The sequence below is a fragment of the Tachyglossus aculeatus genome, chromosome 11 (genome assembly GCF_015852505.1).
Source record: "Tachyglossus aculeatus isolate mTacAcu1 chromosome 11, mTacAcu1.pri, whole genome shotgun sequence".
Lineage (NCBI taxonomy): Eukaryota > Metazoa > Chordata > Mammalia > Monotremata > Tachyglossidae > Tachyglossus > Tachyglossus aculeatus.
The window spans coordinates 52,888,377-52,907,719 of record NC_052076.1 but is presented as its reverse complement, the minus strand read 5'-3'; the positions used below and the strand labels follow the sequence as shown (position 1 = coordinate 52,907,719).

Sequence of the window (19,343 nt, the reverse complement as noted above, 5' to 3'; positions counted from 1 at the left end):
CACTAAGCCATGCTGCTTGGGGAGTAGTAGCAGTTGCAGTAGTAGTAGCAGTTGTAATAACAGTAGTAGTAGCAGTAGTAGTAACAGTAGTAATAGTAGTAGTGACAGTAGTAGTAGTAACAGTAGCAGTAGAAGCAGTGTGGCTCAGTGGAAAGAGCCCGGGCTTTGGAGTCAGAGTTTGACTGTGAGCCCGCTGTTGGGTAGGGGCCGTCTCTATATGTTGCCAACTTGTACTTCCCAAGCACTTAGTACAGTGCTCTGCACACAGTAAGCGCTCAATAAATACGATTGAATGAATAGTAGTAGCTAACCTCTCAGGGTCACACCTGGAGAGTTTCCAGTACTCTACCAGTCTCGGCTACAGGAGGGAGAATCAAGCAGAGGCCTACCCATTCTATTCCCAGCTTGGGCAGTGGCTAGCGAGTGGAAGACAGTCCGCTACAAGTCAAAACTCATCCTCGCTGGGCAGCAGAGGCACAGTAGAGAGTCAAGGGTGGAGACTTGAGTTGACTGCGTGGAGGGAGGCAATGGTAAACCACTTCCGTATTTTTACCAAGAAAACTCTATGGATACACTACCAGAATGATTGCAGATGGAAAGCGGGGCGTTCTGGGAGAGATCTGTCCGTGGTGTCGCTATGGGTCGGAAACGACTCGACGGCATAAGACAAGTAGTAGTAGCAGTAGGCAGTAGTAGTAATAGTAGTTGTAGCAGAAGTAGTAATAGTTTGAAGGGACATCTCCTCCAAGAGGCCTATCCCAGACTAAGCCCCACCTTTCCTTATCTCCCACTTCCTTCTGTGTCACCCTGACTTGTTTCCTTTGCTCTTCCCCCTCCCAGTGCCACAGCAGTTATGTACATATCTGTCATTTATTTATTTTTACTGATGTCTGTCTCCCCCACCAAGCCCTCTCCCTCCCGCCTCCAGACTGTAAGTTTGTTGTGGGCAGGGAATGTGTCTGTATCGTTAATCCAACCACTTATCCTATTCCTCCTGGATTATTGCATAGCGGTCTCCTCGCTGACCTCCCTGCCTCCTGTCTCTCCGGACTCCAGTTTACGCTTCACCTTGCTGCCTGGATCAATGTTCTTATAAAAGTTCTGTCCACAGCACTTATATACATACAGAGAAGCAGTGTGGCTCAGTGGAAAGAGCACAGGCTTTGGAGTCAGAGGTTTAAATATCGGCTCTGCCACTTGTCAGCTGTGTGACTCTGGGCAAATCACTTCACGTCTCTGTACCTCAGTTTCCTCATCTGTAAAATGAAGATTAAGACTGTGAGCCCCTCATGGGACAACTTGATCACCCTGTAACCTTCCCAGTGCTTAGAACAGTGTTTTGCACATAATAAGCGCTTAATAAATACCATATTATTATTATTATTGTACTCCCAAGGACTTAGTACAGTGCTCTGCATGCCATAAGTGCTCAATAAATATGGTTGAATGAATGAATAATAGAAGCAGTAGTAACTGTACTGTACTGTACTGTAGTAGCAGTAGCAGTAACCATAGTTGTAGTCGTAACCACCAGATGCCATGCCATTCCTTTACTTTGCGCTTAGCAAGTATAAAGCAATCAAGTGACATTCCCTGCCCTCAGGACCTTACACTCTAAGACAGACATTAAGTATAGACTGAGCAAGTCAAATAAATAATTGAATGCTCAACAGAAAGGCACATAAGCAGACACGTGGAGGAAGAGTATAAGTCCAGCAGAGTATATAAAGTGGCAGAAAGTCGATAAGAAGCTTCCACTCTTGATTTTCCCTTCCTGGAGTGGCTCGCACTTGCTCATCCTCAAGGCCAGTCCAAGGTTCAGAGCAACTGGGGGGTCAATGCAAACAGCCAGTGGGGCTCAGGCCCCCCAGTTTTTTCTGCTGTACTCTATCCTGGGCAACAGCTAATGGACCAACAAACTCTGAAGTCATGAAAAGCCAAAAGTCTCATTTCATTTTTTCCCCCACCCTTCTAAGGAGCACATGGTGAAGCCCAGAAAAATAAACATCTCCCCGTCCTCCCTAAAAAATGTGTTAAATTGTCAGAGAATGGCACAAAAGAAACCCAGAGCTCCTGGCAATCCATCTTTTGTCTGCTCATAGCAGGAATCCCGGCCAGGGCCAATGAGGATGAGCAATCATGCAAACTTTAATTGCTCTGGGGCACTCTGGAACAACACTAACAATAAACAAAAGGGTAAAATCTAATTTACCATCCAGGGTTTCGCATCCAGGATTTTGTCGCCCTTAGGACGCATGGGGTTAGAGAGTGAGCTTGGAAAAATGCATCGTGTCCTGCTTCATTTCCTCAGAGCACCAACCCAGCCCAGTTAGCTACAGCAGAAGACAGTCCAGTCAGAGCTTTGCCTCTCCGAGGACCCTGTTCTTCTGGTTCTTTAGAAAGATTTAGCCACGTTTCCTTCTTAGACAAAAGAAAGAGCGCGTACTTGGGACTACTCATTTATTATTTTAACGTTGGGACAGTGGCTTAACCCAGTCTCACTAAAGAGCACCAAAGATTTACCACTGTTATAGCCCTTCCCTCCTCCACCCCTCACTAGGAACGGGGAGAATAAGTAAAATTGCAAATACGTCGTCATGACTATTTGCAAGCCTGCTGGTCAAAGGACAGGATTCAGTGCAATTCCCAGGGTCTTGAAATCAGCAGGGAGAGCCTCTGAGCTCATTTCTCTGTGGCTTTGGGCAGGTCAGCTCATAAAAAACCCATCCCATTTAATGCAACAAGAGGACTGTAATCATTAAAAATAATAATAATAATAACAACAACAGTAGGAGCAGCATGGCCTAGTGGAAAGAGCACTAGCCTGTGAGTCGGAGGACCTGGGTTCTAATCCTTGCTCGGCTACTTGTCTGCTCTGTGACCTTGGGCGAGTAACTTAACTTCTCCGTGCCTCAATTACCTCATCCGTAAAATGGGGATTAAGACTTAATAATAATAATGTTGGTATTTGTTAAGCGCTTACTATGTGCCAAGCACTGTTCTAAGTGCTGGGGTAGATACTAACCTTATTTCTATTTATTCTGATGACTTGACACCTTTCCACATGTGTTGTTTTGTTGTCTGTATCCCCCTTCTAGACTATGAGCCTGTTGTTGGGTAGGGACCGTCTCTATATGTTGCCAACTTGTACTCCCAAGTGCTTAGTACAGTGCTCTGCACACAGTAAGCGCTCAACAAATATGATTGAATGAATGAATGAATACAAGGTAATCTTGTCAGCCCTATGTTGTACAGGTATGTATTCATTCTGATTATCTAGTGTCTACCCCGGGTATAAAACCATAAAAAAATAGTGATATTTGTTGAGCACTTACTATGTTTCAAGCACCGTTTTAATCACAGGGGTAATAATAATAATGATTATGGTATTTGTTAAGCACTTACTATGTGCCAGGCACTATTCTAAGTGCTGGGGTAGATACAAGTTAATCGGCTTGGACAGAGTCCCTGTCCCACATAGGGCTGGCAGTCTTAATCCCCATTTTTACAGATGAGGGAACTGAGGCCCAGAGAAGCTAAGTGACTTGCCCAAGATCACACAGCAGACATGTGGCAGAGTTGGAATTAGAACCCATGTCAGTGTTTGCCTACATGGGACTCATAGTCTGAAGGGAGGAAGAACTGGTATTGAACACCGCCCCCCTTTACAAGTAAGGAAACTGAGGCACAGAGAAATAAAGTGATTTCCCAAGGTCATACTGCAGGCAGTTGGCAAAGCCAGGATGAGGACCCAGGTCTTCTGACTCCCAGGACAGTGCTCTTTCTGCTAGGCCATGCTAGGAGCAGCTGTGGCTAGCCCTTCCAAGCCCTAAATTAGGAGATATCAAGCAGAATTAGCTCAGGCCAGGTTCGATCTTGACCTCTATGCCCTTGACCTACATACTCCCCACTAGAGCTAGGGATATTTGGGGAATCACCCAAACCGAGGTTGTACAATTCCACTGTGAGCAGGGAACGTGTCTCCCTACTCTGTTACATTGTACTCTCCCAAGCACTTAGTACAGTACTCTGCACACAGTAAATGCTCAATAAATATGATGGATAGATTCTCCCTCTCGCCTATCTGAGGATGCATCTGGTGCTCCATAGATGCTTTTATTTCTACTACTTCAGTAGAGGTACAGATACTTGCAGAGAGCTTTCCAGGCACACTATCTCTCCCTGGCTACCCAGAAGTGAGGATGCAGAAGCCAGAACCAAGGAAACGGGAAGATCCCTGGGCAGTGCCCACAATCCCGGATCCCGTCCTCCAGCTTCTTGGGGAATCACTGTCAGGTGGTGCCAATACCTTGTCGTAGGGAACGCCGGGTGGGAAAGACTAGAGACTGCAAATGGGTGTCCGGCTTTGACCTTCCAGCTTTTCCTAGCTGGGAAGTGACAGCAGCCCAAATCTCCAGACCTCGACCACATCCCCACGGATCCTTGACCAACCAATCAATCAATCAATAGTATTTATTGAATGTTGACTATGTGCAGAGCACTTACTAAGCGCTTGGGAGAGTACATGACAACAGAGTTAGCAGACACATTCCCTGCCCTCAACACGCTTACAGTCTAGAGGGGGAGACAGATGGTAATATAAATAATTTATAATTAAATTATAAATGAGTATACTTTAATCATAATTTGTTATAATGAGTATTTGTCATTTGTTAAAAAGTATCTATTAATTTACAAAAATAATTTTTTATGATACTCTATAACATTATTTACTGTATTTATTCTGTTAAATATTTTATAATTTATCAATAGGTACATAAATTCTGCGGGGTTGAAGGTGAGGTGAATATCAAATGCCCAAGGGTCATAGATCCAAGTGCATAGGTGACACAGAAAGGAGAGGGAGTGGGGGAAAAGAGGGCTTAATTGGAGAAGGCCTCGATCCATCCGATCTGCCTTCAAGAGTCCTTTGGGCACGGATATGCCGCCTCGTCATTCTGATAGAATAAGTGCTTAGTACAGTGCTCTGCACACAGTAAGCGCTCAATAAATACGATTGAATGAATGAATAGAAATGCAATCCGGTGGTGGATTAAAGAAAGACTATGGCCAGGGCAGAAACCCGCTGCACAACACTGAGAATGTGGGGGAGATGGTGGCCTTTGGCATTTAGTACAGTACATTCAGTGCTCCCGATGGGCGCTCAGTAAAGTCTATTACTACTAGTACTCCTACTGCTACTGTTAAAGGTTGGCCTCACCTGGAACGGTGAGGTGCCCCAAGATTATTCCCAGATGGATAGACTCCTTTCACTCCCGACCTAAGGGAGCATTAATTAAACCTAGAAAGTGTGATTCAAGACTGCCTGGGGAACAGGCCTTCGGTAAATATTGACTGAATCCAACTGGCCCCTTGCAGGGAGCTGAGAGGGAGAGACACCCCAAATCCGGATGTGTGTGTATGCGTGTGTGTGTATGTGTATTTGTGTGTGCGTGTAAACATGCATATCTTGGGGTCCACAGGGGCTGAGAGACAGTAAGAAAGCCCTCACGTCATCTCCCTCCCCTTGATTTTGCAGATCTGAAAGCTGAAAGGCGGGAAGGATGGAGGAAGGGAGAGAGGCGGGAAGGAAGGAAGGGAAGGAAGGGAAGGAAGGGAGGGAGCGGGGAGCAGAGTGTAGGGGGAACACTCAGGGAGTAAAGGAAGCCGACTCAGTTTCCACAATCCCGCCGCAGCTCCCCAAAAGTCCTACAGCATTAGTGTCCACAGCCCCCTGAAATCTCCCAAGCACTGGATGATAGCAAGAAACTGGTCAGGAGATTCAATAATTGCTTTTCAGAGAGTTTAGCATTACCAAATAAAAACAAATTCTCTTCAATAATCGGTTCCACTGGGGGGAAATTCTGTAGGCCTTTTCGGGGATGGATACATAACTTCTCCCCCACACCACATGCACATGCACGTGGGCCACTTCCAGTCCAGCGGACCCGGCTTCAAATCTGGCAACGAGCGGTGGTGGCAATGGACGGTGGCGTAAGCGGCCCAAGGCCAAATAAGCGGCCGCATCCCGAGCACAACGAGGAGCACTCTGTGCTGTGGTCATAAGCATGATAGGAAATGGGACCTGGCAGAAGAAGACCAATTGGCTCAGTGTCCTGGCTTGGAAAGGAAATGAAGCAAGTTGCCCCGGCAACCTCAGAGAAACTTTGGGAGGCGCCCCCGGCCTCCCCTGACATGGGCCTGAGATGGACCTGAGTGTGGGCCTTAGAGCTTACTCAATCTAGCACCCTGTGTGTTGTTCCATGAGAAAAACACTATTTAAGGCTTTGCCAGCTCTCTGCTTAAAACATTTCACAGGACAAAAGATATCCTGGATTTGTTCCCACATAATATTGCTCCCTCGAATAAGCAGAACAACTTTGGTCAGAATCATTTTGGGCGGCTCATGGAGCACCTCATTTACGGGGGGGGGGGGGGAAACCCAGGTTTTCGCTGACCAGTTTTTCCAGCGGGCAGGGGTGGGGGGACCGGGGCTGCAGGCACCTAGAAGGCCAGGGCCTCATCTACATTCACTCAGGAAGTCAGAAGGAATCTGGTTCTCTTGGTGCTCAGGACTATCCGGTGCTGGGTCTGCCCACCCCTCAGGTAGCTAAGGCTTCAGATTTCCATGCCTTGAGAGCATTTTCCTTACTCTCCTCAAAACATTCTGGGCAGTAAAGGGACACCGTTCTCCCCGCCCCATTACCCACTGCTGGCTGGCATACGGAGGCAGACGATAATTGAACATTTGATCTTTTGTTAGCTTTCCTCAATAGCGAGACTTCTTAGAATTCTTGTTTTCAGATCCGGGGAATGGTCGTTCAAAGTCCTTAAGTTAGCTTGCTTGTGGGACAGGAAGAAGATTGGACAGAAGGGTAAATGAGGAGGGTTGTGGGGGTGGGGGGAGGCGTTGTTTCTTCAATAAAATAGTTCAACCAGCCTTGCCAATTGCAACTTGACCAAGGCAAGTAAAGGGCGTGCTGTACAAAGAGTGAAAAACATTGAGGGTCAGAGTGTACTACTAAACATTTTTGTGGGCTGGTAAGTCTGACTTAAAGCAGCCTGCACCTTGTCCTGAGGATTTTTGGCACTCAGAGTTTTCTGGCCTGTTTAGGCCTGGCTGCCTTTTATCATAAATTCAAACAGCTTTTGCCCTGTCGCTTATGTCACTCTTTCTCCATAAGTCCACATTCACTCCTCCACATTAAACACAGCCACCAGCAATCTCCATCTCCTATGTACTTATCTATACCCACCTGGAGCCCTTTCATATGTTCTCTTTACCTTCTCTTTTTATATACTACTGGATAGATGCCAGTCCATTGTACACTTAATTACTTCCTCTGACTCTCTCCCCACCATCAGAATGCAAGCTTCTTGGATAGAGCAGGAACTTGGGAGTCAGAAGGACCTGGGTCCTAATTCTGGCTCCACCACTTGTCTGCTGTGTGACCTTGGGCAAGTCGCTTCACTTCTCTGAGCCTCAGTTACCTCATCTGTAAAATGGGGATTAAGATTGCGAGCTCCACGTGGGGCAGGGATTGTGTCCAATCTGAGTAGTTTATATCTACCCCTGTGCTTAGTACAGTGCCTGGCACATTGTAAGCAGTTGATGAATACCTTAAAACTGGGGGGGAGGGGAGTGACACTAACTTGAGTGGTACTGCCCCCACTCTCAATGCCTTGACTCTAGGGATCACTCAAGGAATGCTATGACCTCCACTCAGAGTAAGAAACTTGGGGAAAGATGAGCCCGTGGGCCTCGGAGAGAGAGCCAGGAGCGCTGGGATGGGTCTGCCCTTGACTGACTCTGGGACGAGCAGCGGTTTCTTTGCATCCTTAAGCCACAGTCTCCGCCACTTTGTTGAGAAGTGGAGCAACAAAACCACCCTATGATTTGATTTCATGGTCCTGTCCTCTTCTTGGGGTGGTATCTCCTCAGGACAGAGACCCACAAAGGCACACATCAACTGCACTCCCAGAGGCTCAAAGACTCACTGGAGTTTCACTGGAAACTCTGTTCGGGTTGCCAACCTTCCAGATCATTACTATCCTGGAGATAATAATAATAATTGTGGTATTTGTTAAGCATTTACTATGTGCCAAGCACTGTTCTAAGCACTGGGGTCGATACAAGGTAATCAGGTTGTCCCACGTGGGGCCCACAGTCTTAATCCCCATTTTACAGATGAGGTAACCGAGGCCCTGAGAAGTTAAGTGGCTTGCCCAAGGTCACACAGCAGACACGTGGCGGAGCCGGGATTAGAATCCAAATCCTCTGACTCCCAAACCCAGGCTCCTTCCACTAAGCCGGAGATGTTCTTCCTCCCCAACTTTAGGAAATGCATATTTATTCTTTCCCTTTTCTTTAAAAAAAAATAAATAAACAGATACCCAGCTGACAGCAACAGAGAGAGAACCAAAGGAGTGATGAGCTTTCTCCCCGATACAATAAAAACAAAATAGCATAATGAAATGAGAGTCAGGAGTTCACGAAGCTATGAAACGCTCTGAACAGAAACATAATTGGTGTAGATAAAGCAGCCAGATTGTAAAGTAGGAGCAGAGAGAACTGCCCTGGGCACTACTCAGCTGTGTCAGTGTCATGTATTCAATGTCAGGAACACTGCAACATCATGGAAATGAGAGGTGTATGGCTGGAGTGGAGAAGTTGGAAAATTTTTAAATCAGAAGCCCTAATTCAGTCACTGCAGCTGCTCTGCCTGTGGGTAATGTCCCCAGGATGAATGCAATCTTTAGCTTCTTCTAAACTGATTCTGGGAATGTTCACTTGCTTCAGTCCATAAATCAGTGGTATTTATTGAGGGCTTGTTGTGGCAGAGCACTGTACTAAGTGCTTGGGAGAGCATAATACAAGAGTTTATAGCCTTGTGGGAGGGACAGACAATAAAATAAATTATAGATCGTTAATTAATTATGGTATTTGTTAAGCACTTACTACGTGCCAGGTCCTGTACTAAGCGCTGGTATGGATAAAAGCAAATCAGGTTGGACACTGTCCCCTGCCCACATACATATTTATTTTATTTTGTTAATATGTTTTGTTTTGTTGTCTGTCTCCCCCTTCTAGACTGTGAGCCCGCTGTGACGGTATGGACCGTCTCTACGTGTTGCCAACTTGTACTTCCCAAGTGCTTAGTACGGCGCTCTGCACACAGTAAGCGCTCAATAAATACAATTGAATGAATGAATGAATGGGGCTCACAGGCTAAATCTTCATTTTATAGATGAGTTAACTGAGGCCCAGAGAAGTGAAGTGACTTTCCCACGGTGACAGCAGACGAGAGGCAGAGCTGGGATTAGAACCCATCACCTTCCATCTCCTAGGCCTGTGCTCAGTCCACTACACCATGCTGCTTCTCTAGCGGAAGCAACAGAGTAAATCAGAGCTCCGAGGGAAGGGTGAGAAGCCAAATGCTTGGGGGTGCATATAGGCAACATGGAAGGGAGGGGGAATAGACTGGAAAGATGAGAGGTTTGTCAGGGGAGGCTTCCTAGAGGAGATGTGCTTTTTGTAGGGCTTTGAAGATGAGGAGAGTGGTGGTCTCTCAAATATGACAGGGAACGGATTTCCAGGCAGGAAGGAGGGCCTGGGCAGTGGTTGAGTGGAAAAGGAGCCCAGTATGCAGACTGGGTTGTAGTGGGAGAGGAGCGAGATTAAGTAGAGGGTCAGAGGGTGAGCTGCTTATATCCTTCTTTTAAAATAAGAGACTCTGCATTTGCGAAACGTTGTCTCTCGTCAACCTCCTGCTGTGATCTCCCCCCACCCGAGTTGTTAAGAGTGTGATCACTCTCACTTCATATTTTAATCACCCTCTCTTCCGGCAAACAAGATTGCCGAGCCCGACCCAGGACTGAAGGGAGAGAGAAAAGGCAGCAGCAACAGCAGCAATCACCCACTGAAAATCCTTGGGGGGTGAGGGGGTGTAGAGGGTGGGTGGCCGGAGCAGAGGGGAGGAGGAAAGGTCAGAAGTCACTTTCCTCTTCCTCTCTTTGACCATGGCTCCTCAGATACCCAATTTCCTCTGCACCTGGTCTCATCGTGACCCACTGACAATAAAAGCTCCATTGTGAGGTTCCGCAGGCGGGCCGAGGAGTATGGCGTGTTCAGAAGGCCTCTCTGGGCCTCTCTGTCTGCGGTGCCCGTCCCCTGGGGCGCCCATGACCTACATTCACAGAGTGCCAATGCTAAACTAGGACCCACGCTCCAGCCGGGGTGAGGAAACCTCCCATCCGAGAGCCAGCAGACATAGTCCAAATCCCAGGGATGAGAGCTAGAGAACAAGAGAAGCAGCCTGGCCTTGTGGATAGACCATGGTCCTGGGAGTCAGAAGGAGCTGGGTTCCAATCCCGGCCCCGCCACACATCTGCTGTGTGACCTTGGGCTAGTCACTTAACTTCTCTGGGCTTCAGTTACCTCATATGTAAAATAGGGATTAAGATTGTGAGCCTCATGTGGAACAGGATTGGGAATGAGTCTGTTATAGTTGTGCTCTCCCAAGTGCTTAATACAGTGCTCTGCACACAGTAAGCACTCAATAAATACTATTGAATGATTTGCTTGTATCCACCCCAGCGCTTAGTGCCGTGTCTGGCACATAGTAAGAGCTTAACAAATACTGTTGTTGTTATTAGTAGTAGTAGTAGTATTATGAGTCACCTCCCCAAGCAGACTCCTCTGTATCCCATGACATTTTTCAGGAAGCTCAAGGGAAGCCCAGCCTTACAGACTGGCATCCTGAGTTACCCAGAAAATGACAGGCAATGACATATAATAATAATAATGATGATGGCATTTATTAAGCGCTTACTATGTGCCAAGCACTGTTCTAAGCGCTGGGGAGGTTACAAGGTGATCAGGTTGTCCCATGGGGGGGCTCACAGTCTTAATCCCCATTTTACAGATAAGGTAACTGAGGCACAGAGAAGTGAAGTGACTTGCCCAAAGTCACACAGCTAACAATTGGAGGAGCCGGGGTTTGAACCCATGCCCTCTGAGTCCAAAGCCCGTGCTCTTTCCACTGAGCCACACTGCTTCTCTAAGCAGCGAGTGAGCGAGTGTTTCCTGTTGGCAATGTACTGAAATGGGGGTTCAAAGAAGACCAATCAATCAATAAATCAATCATATTTGAGAGCTTTCTGTATACAGAAGACTGTACTAAGTGCTTGGGAGAGTACTGGTAGACACATTGTCTGCCCACAAGGAGCTCAGTCTAAATCTACAGAGAAAGGCACATCCCAGCCCTCAGGGATCTTACAAGTTACTGGGAGCAACTGGTATTGTATAGTAGCTAGTGGCAGAAGTGAGGGTCCTGAGACTTTCACAGCCCGTGAGAGACAGTAGTTAATTAACAGTAGTTCACATGCAAATGTGCAGGAGTATTTAGGCTCCCTACAAATGGTTGGCAGGCAAATAAGCTCTACAGACAATTGCCAACTCCGAGAAAAGCGGTTTATGCGCAACAATGGGCAAGGCTATCCTTATAACCTACTCATCAGTTGCACGTGAAATATCTACGCTGGCAAGTGGATAATTCTTCTTGTGAACATAGCAAGGGAAGGCAGAGAGATCCTGAAAGAAGACCTCAAGCAAACTAGAGCAAATAAACAAATAGTTAAGGAAAGGCAGGACATCCAGCAAAGGCACAGAGCAATCAGAACGATGTTTTTATTAGCCTGGGAAGCTAAACCAACATTTGGCAAAGGAGGACATTTGACAGCCTGAGCTAAAAGGCTCAGTGCTTGGCACAGAGTAAGTGTTTTACAAATACCACTAAAAAAAAAAATAAGGCTGCCTTGCCACAGGCAAATTAGGGTGATTTTTTAATGGTATTTGTTAAGCACTTGCAATGTGCCTGGAACTGTTCTAAGCGCCGGGGTAGATATAAACTAATCAAGTTGGACACAGTCCATGTCCCACAGGAGGCTCACGGTCTTAATCCCCATTTTACAGATGAGGCAACTGAGGCACAGAGAAGTGAAGTGACTTGGCCAAGGTCACACAACAGACAAGTGGCAGAACCAGAATTAGAACCCAGTCCTTCTGACTCCTAGGATCTACCCATTAGACCTCACTGCTTCTCTAATTAGCATGCAAAAATCACTGTTCTGCTGAACTTTCATGTATATTGCAATTGGGGTTACTGCTGGAGGGAGGAGGTAGGGGGGCAAAATGTATAGTCAACTCTCAATTAGCCACACTAATGGAGGGAGAAAAGGCACTGACAATACCATATGACAGATAATGCAAACGAGGGAAGACAGCTTGAGCCTCATAGCACTTGGGTACATATCTACAAATTATATATAATAAATTATTTACTTATATAAATGTCTGTCTCCCCCTCTAGAATGTAAGTTCGTTTGGGCAGGGAATGCGTCTACCAACTTTGTTGTCTTGTGCTCTCCCAAGGGCTTAGAACAGTGCTCAGCACATAGTAAGCACTCAATAAATACCATTGATGATGATGATGATGATAATAATAATAATAATGATGGCATTTGTTAAGCACTTACTATGTGCAAAGCACTGTTCTAAGCGCTGGGGGGATACAGTGTGATCAAGTTGTCCCACGTGGGGCTCACAGTCTTAATCCCCATTTTTACAGATGAGGTAACTGAGGCTCAGAGAAGTTAAGTGACTTGCCCAAGGTCACACAGCAGACTTGCGGTGATGATGATGATGACAATGACGAGCCCTTTCTGTGCATCAGAAAGAGGTCTCGAAACCTGGTTTGGGAGATGGGGCATGGAGGGAGTGGTCCTTAATAAATCATAAACTCTTAGGATATGCCCAGGGCTCAGAACAGCACTTGGCACAAAGTAAGAGCTTAACAAATACCATCATTAGTATTTGTTAAGCACTTACTATGTACCAAACACTATATTAAGCATTAGGGTAAATGCAAGTCCCACATGGGGCTTGCGGTCTAAGCAGGAGGGAGAACATTTATTGAATCCCTATTTTATAGATGAGGAAATAGAGGCATATCAGTGAAGTGACTGGATCAAAGTCACACAGCAGGCCAGTGGCAGAGCGGAAGCTGGAACCTGGTTCTTCTGGCTCCCAGTCCCGTGTTCCTTCCACTGGGCTACCCTGTCTCCTAGGTATACAAAAAGGCAACTAAGACGTCTAGGGAATGCAACAACTCAGCCACTTTTCTAGGAGGCCAGACTGAAAAGAATGAGTTCTTTCTTCAATCTGGAAAGATGACGGCTGACAGGCAGGCATGGATGCCATTGCAAATCAATTGCAATCGAAGCAGCATAGTCTAGTGGATAGGGTATGAGCCTGGGAATCAGAAAGACCAGGGTTCTAACCCCTGCTCCACCTCTTGTCTGCTGTGTGACCTTGGGCAAATCGCTTAACTTCCCTGTGCCTCGGTTACCTCATCTGTAAAATCAATCAATCAATCGTATTTATTGAGTGCTTACTGTGTGCAGAGCACTGTACTAAGCGCTTGGGAAGTACAAGTTGACAACATATAGAGACAGTCCCTACCCAACAGTGGACTCACAGTCTAAAAGGGGGAGACAGAGAACAAAACCAAACATACTAACAAAATAAAATAAAATGGGGATCAAGACTGTGAGATCCTTGTAGGACATGGGCCGTGTCCAACCTGATTAGCTTGTATCTACCCCAGTGCTTAGTTAGAGAAGCAGCGTGGCTCAGTGGAAAGAGCCCGGGCTTGGAAGTCAGAGGTCGTGGGTTCTAATCCTGCCTCCGCCACTTGTCAGCTGTGTGACTTTGGGCAAGTCACTTAACTTCTCTGTGCCTCAGTTCCCTCATCTGGAAAATGGGGGTGAAGACTGTGAGCCCCATGTGGGACACCCTGATCACTTTGTATCCTCCCCAGTGCTTAGAACAGTGCTTTGCACATAGTAAGTGCTTAACAAATGCCATTATTATTATTATTATTATTATTACAGTGCCTGGCACATAGTATGCAGTTAACAAATACCATAAAAAAGATTTACAGAATCATAAAGGGCATGTGTGGGCTCAGGGGACCTGGAATTATTGGTCACCAAACCCAATCTCCTTCATTTCCACAGGAAGCTGGGCAGGCTGAAAATATCAATGAGTTCAAGCAGCACTGGGATACGTTCCTAGATAAGAGGTCCAGAGCAGGTTATCAGAAGAAAAAAGTTAGGAAAGTTAGAATCTATGTCCCCAACCATGGGGGTGTCTTGGAGAGGGGAGGGGCAGGCAGGGGGACTGGGTTGGTGGAGCAAGGGGTATCCAGTCCCCCCAAAACGTCTGATGTCACTATTGAAGATTGAATGCACAAAGCGGATCTTCGTCTTGCCCCTAAAATGGTCTTTAATAGTCTTATGAAGCTTCACTGGGGATGCCACAAAGTAGGTCTAGGTCAGAAGGAGAGAAGAGCAGAGTAGTGTCTGGAGAGTCTAAAATTCAGGCCAGGGTAATCAGAAATAGTAGACAGTTGAATAGATGATGGATTGATTGATTGCTGCTTTAGAGCACTTAGCCTTGAAAATCCTTGCCCTGACACTGAAAGGTGTCCTGGAAGGAGGGGAAAGAACACAGATAACTCAGGTGGGGCTTCTTTAAGGGGTAAGAGACAAGCTTTCATCAACCCACAGTGGCCCTTGCTTTCTCTGGGTGAGAAAAGCGAGGACAGGAAAGGGAGGACTTTGAAATCTCTCCTGCCCTGAGCCCCACAGCCACACAGGGAACAAACATCCATCAGTCCCCACCTAGAACCCCAAAGAGCCTGGGTTGAACTCTTAGCCATCCTGGGGGGGCCGGCTCCTGTTCAGTTTCTTTGCAAACCCAGCCCATAAGGTAGCCAGCAGTGAGTGGGTGACAAAGGGAAAATCTAAGGGACAGAAGGCTAGCTGGGGAGACTTGGAGGCTACCCTAACTCATCTGATCCCAGGGACTCCACACCCAAAAGGTGGAGGAAGTCTTGAGAACCCCAGTGCAATGAGGATGATGATGAAGGAAGGGAGGAGGATCGGGACTGGTGGCTAACACCTCCACAAAGGCACCTCAGGAAACACACTGCACTTCGGGCCGGAGAGGATCGTGGTTAAAGGAGCCCAAAGGAGCCCGAAGGGGCCGGTGTCACACGGGGGCTGGGAAGTGCTTACAGAGGCTCCAAGTCCAACTTTCAACTCATTCATCAAAGGGCCTGCTACTCCCCAGTTCCCGCTGGGCAGCACCAAACTGAAAGAGGCCAAAGGGAAGTAACCTTTCCAGGCCGAGAGCTATTTATGATGGCGCTCAATAAGCAGCCGGTAGTAAACATCCTCGGCCTGACCCAGGAAAGAGAGATTGGTCTGGAAGGGATTTGGGGAAACGTACCCTGAGCCCTGTGAAAATGAAATCATCCAGGGAAGAGCAGAAAAAGTAGCTGTTCACAGAGGGTCAGGGGGCCCCAAAGCCCCAGATTCAGGACCGGCTTTGCTGGACAAACTCTTCTGTTGGCCAGGGAACTGACTCCATCATTCTGCCTCAGGAGGTAGTATGTATCAACCTGGGACACCAGGTAGCCCTCCAGGCTTTCTCCCCACCCCACTCTGACTCCAAACCCAGACCCAGGCAAGCTCTTCTTGTGGTTCTGTTCCCCCTCTGTCATGGCCATGACCACCCAACTGCACAGAGAGCTCTTTGAGGCTTTTAAATTCCATGTTTGAAGTTGGGGGCAGGGGAAGTGTCCTCCTTTTCCCAGCCTCCCTCTTCACAGCCCCCACCAGCATCCTCGGAAGAGCTAGGCCATTCACCCCAAATGGGACAGAGAAAGCTTCTCTCCCTCAGTCAGTGTTCCCAAGCTGCCTCCCTCGGCCAGCTTACGCCACCCAGCTCTTTCTCAGTCACTCAGTCCGTCAATTGCAATTATTGAGCATTTCCTGCGTGCAGAGCACTGTACTATAGGCTTGGGGGAGTTAAATATTACAATAAACAGACACATTCCCTGCCCGCAACGAGCTAGAGGGGGACACAGATGTTAATATAAATAAATAAATGACAGATATGTGCATAAGTGCTGTGGGGCTGGGAGGGAGGATGAATAAAGGGAGTGAGTCAGGGCAAAGCAGAAGGGAGTGGAAGAGGAAAGGAGGGCTTAGTCAGAGAAGGCCTCTTGGAGGAGATGTGCCTTCGATAAGGCTTTGAAGTGGGGTGACAGTCATTGTCAGATATGAGGAGGGAGGGCATTCCAGGACAGAGGAAGGGTGTGGTCCAGAGGTCGGCAGCGAGATAGACGAGATGTAGGTAGAGAGAAAAGGTTGGCATTAGAGGAGCTCTGGAACTCTGGAACTCCATCTCCCTTCCTGTGCCAGTCCCAGAGACAGCAGGGAAAGGGGAGTCAGTCCCAAGGCGAGTGGGGAACGGGGAACCAGCCCTAGAGCAGCAGGGAGAAGAGAGCCAGCCCCAGAGTGAGAGGGGGGAATGGGGATCCAGCCCCACAGTGAGGAGGGAGTAGGGAACTAGCCCCAGAGCCGGCATGGGACCCTCTACCCAGTTGGCCTTTTCCTGGGACTGCTAGGAGCTGGGAAGCTAGGCTATGGGAGGGGATAATTCTCACTGAAGCCCCCCAACTTTGCTAGACAGGTAGTGGCTCTTGTGCTTGGAGGAACAAATGGGTGGATACAAACTCTGGGACCAGGTGTCTCCCCCACAAGAGTAGCCATCTTCTGTCCACCAGGGTCATGACCAAACATCTTCATCCACCCACCCATCCCGGGGCCTGGGGAGGGGTCTAAAGACACAGGAATTTGGTGTGCTAGGAGTCTCCTTAGCCCTTAATATGATCACGTGATCCCAAGGCATGGCTGAGAGTCTCCTGTCACCAACACAGCAGGGCTCCACAGATTAATCACAATAATAAATCATCAGCATTGGGTAAAGACATTTTACAAAGGGCAATCACACCCAAGTGCTTGGGGCGCTGCCAGCATACAAGAATGAAAATTTCAAGTGAAAGAAGAACATAGAACAAGCCCCTTCCTCCCCTCTTCTTCCACACCTGCAAGGGAGCAGGGTTGGCAAACACAGAGAAATGTCAGAGACGCTCAGCAGCCGGTTTGTGAAGGGTCTAATGAGCAAAACAAAGAAAACTAAAACAAATACCCCCTTACCAGCACTAAACCAGCCCTATGCCAGGCACTTACCAGTTCCATAATGATAATAATGGCATCTGTTAAGTGCTTACTATGTGCCAAGCACTGTACTTAGCTCTGGGGTAGATCAAGGATAATCAAGTCCCACATGGGCCCACAGTCCATATAGGAGAGAGAAGAGGTACTAAATCTCCATTTTGCAGATGAGGCCCTGAGAAGTTAAGTGACTTGCCATAAACAAGGCTTTCCTTCCCTTACTAAAGAGTCAGTGGTGGCTTTTTTTATAAATAGGACTTTGACCCTCCCAAATGTGGCACAGTTCTATTCAGTAGCTGAGCCTGGACTGGCAATCTCTTGATGGGATTTACTGAGCACTTACTGCATGCAGAGTACTCTGTACTGAGCTCTTGAAAGAGTACAATGCAACAGAGTTGGTAGATTCTCCCTGTCCACTTGGGGCTTATAGAATAGAGGGCACTGAAGAGGGGACGAATACCACATTATCACCCTGCATTGGAACAAAATCACCATAAAAAAGGGGCTTGAAATAATAAATCCTTTAAATGGCTACGGGATAAGAAACAGAAAGATCCAGGGATTCAACTGGTCCTTACTCAAAGGAATTCAAAGAAAGGCCAGAAATCTAAATTGGCATAAGACGACCAATTAGGGCTTTTTTAAAAAAATGGTATTTGTTAAGTGCTTACTATGTGCTAGGCACTATACTAAGTGTTGAGGTAGATACAAGCTAATCAGGTTGTACAGGTTCCGCAATGGAGTTCACAGACTTGACTCCTCCAAGAGGCCTTCCTTGATTAAGCCCTCCTTTCCTCTTCTCCCACTCCCTTCTGTGTCCCTCTGACTTGCTCCCTTTATTCATCACCCCCTCCCAGCCCCACAGCACTTACATAACATATCCATCATTTATTTATTTATATTCATATCTGTGTCCCCCTCTAGACTGTTAGCTTATTGTGAGCAGGGAACGTGTCTGTTTATTGTTATATTGTACTCTCCCAAGCACTGAGTACACTGCTCTGCACACAGTAAGCGCTCAATAAATATGATTGAATTAATCACCATTTTACAGATGAGCTAAGGCACAGAGAAGTTAAGTTACTTGCCCAAGGTCACACAGCCAAGTGGCAGAGTCAGGATTAGAATTCAGGTCCTTTCAACTCCCTGGCCAGTGCTCTAACCACTAGGAAATGCTGCTTCTCATGCTGCTTCTATTCAGGGGGCAAGGAAAGTGCTCTGACCTGTTTGAGCTCAAAAGACACTGCGTGTCCTGGGCTCAGCCCCGTCCAGAGTTAAGCCAGAGAGTCAACTCTCTGTCCTCGGTTTTCCAACTCTAAATCAGAATGAATCACCACGAGCAGCATTTTTTGAGCACTTCCTCCCTGTAAAAAGTCTTATATCAAGTACTTGCGCTTGCACAACAAATGCAAGGAACCCAATCTCTGGTCTTCAATAATAATAATAATAATAATGGCATTTATTAAGCACTTACTATGTGCAAAGCACTGTTCTAAGCGCTGGGGAGGTTACAAGGTTATCAGGTTGTCCCACGGGGGGCTCACAGTCTTAATCCCCATTTTTTACAGATGAGGTAACTGAGGCACAGAGTAGTGAAATGACTTGCCCAAAGTCACACAGGTGACAATTGGCAGAGCCGGGATTTGAACGCATGACCTCTGACTCCAAAGCCCGAGCTGTTTCCACTGAGCCACGCTGCATCGAGGAACTAATTCATTCATTCAATCATATCTGTTGAGCGCTTACTGTGTGCAGAGCACTGTACTAAGCGCTTGGGAAGTACAAGTCGGCAACATATAGAGACGGTCCCTACCCAATAACGGGCTTACAGTCTAGAAGGGGGAGACGGACAACAAAACAAAACATGTAGACAGGTGTTAAAATAGTCAGAACTAATGATGATGACAGCATTTATTAAGCGCTTACTATGTGCAAAGCATGAGCTAAGGGGAGAAAGACAAATACCTGGAGAGGAGTTTTAGAATTTATTAGGTGTTTTTCAGGTGCTAAGCACTGGGGTAAATACAAGGAAATCAGATCAAACACGGTCCCTGACCTACAGTGGGTTCACAGTCCAGGAGAAAATAGAGGAAACGGAGGCCCAGAACAGTTAAGTGAGTCACCCAAGGCCACATAGCAGATAAGTGGCAGAGCTGGGTTCTCCTAACTCCCAGGCCCATGCCCTTTCCACTCTT

At 47.1% G+C, this 19,343-nt stretch overlaps 1 protein-coding gene and 1 non-coding gene across 2 annotated transcripts in view; one reads left to right on the top strand and one right to left on the bottom strand.

Annotated features, from left to right (window-relative positions):
* Positions 1–19,343, bottom strand: part of BCAR1 (BCAR1 scaffold protein, Cas family member) — a 120,062-nt gene that overhangs the window by 93,365 nt on the left and 7,354 nt on the right. The gene's annotated exons all lie outside the window — the stretch shown is intronic.
* On the top strand, positions 309–446 carry LOC119935268. Its single transcript, XR_005453154.1, has one exon. It is a non-coding gene; the product is annotated as a small nucleolar RNA SNORA7 (small nucleolar RNA).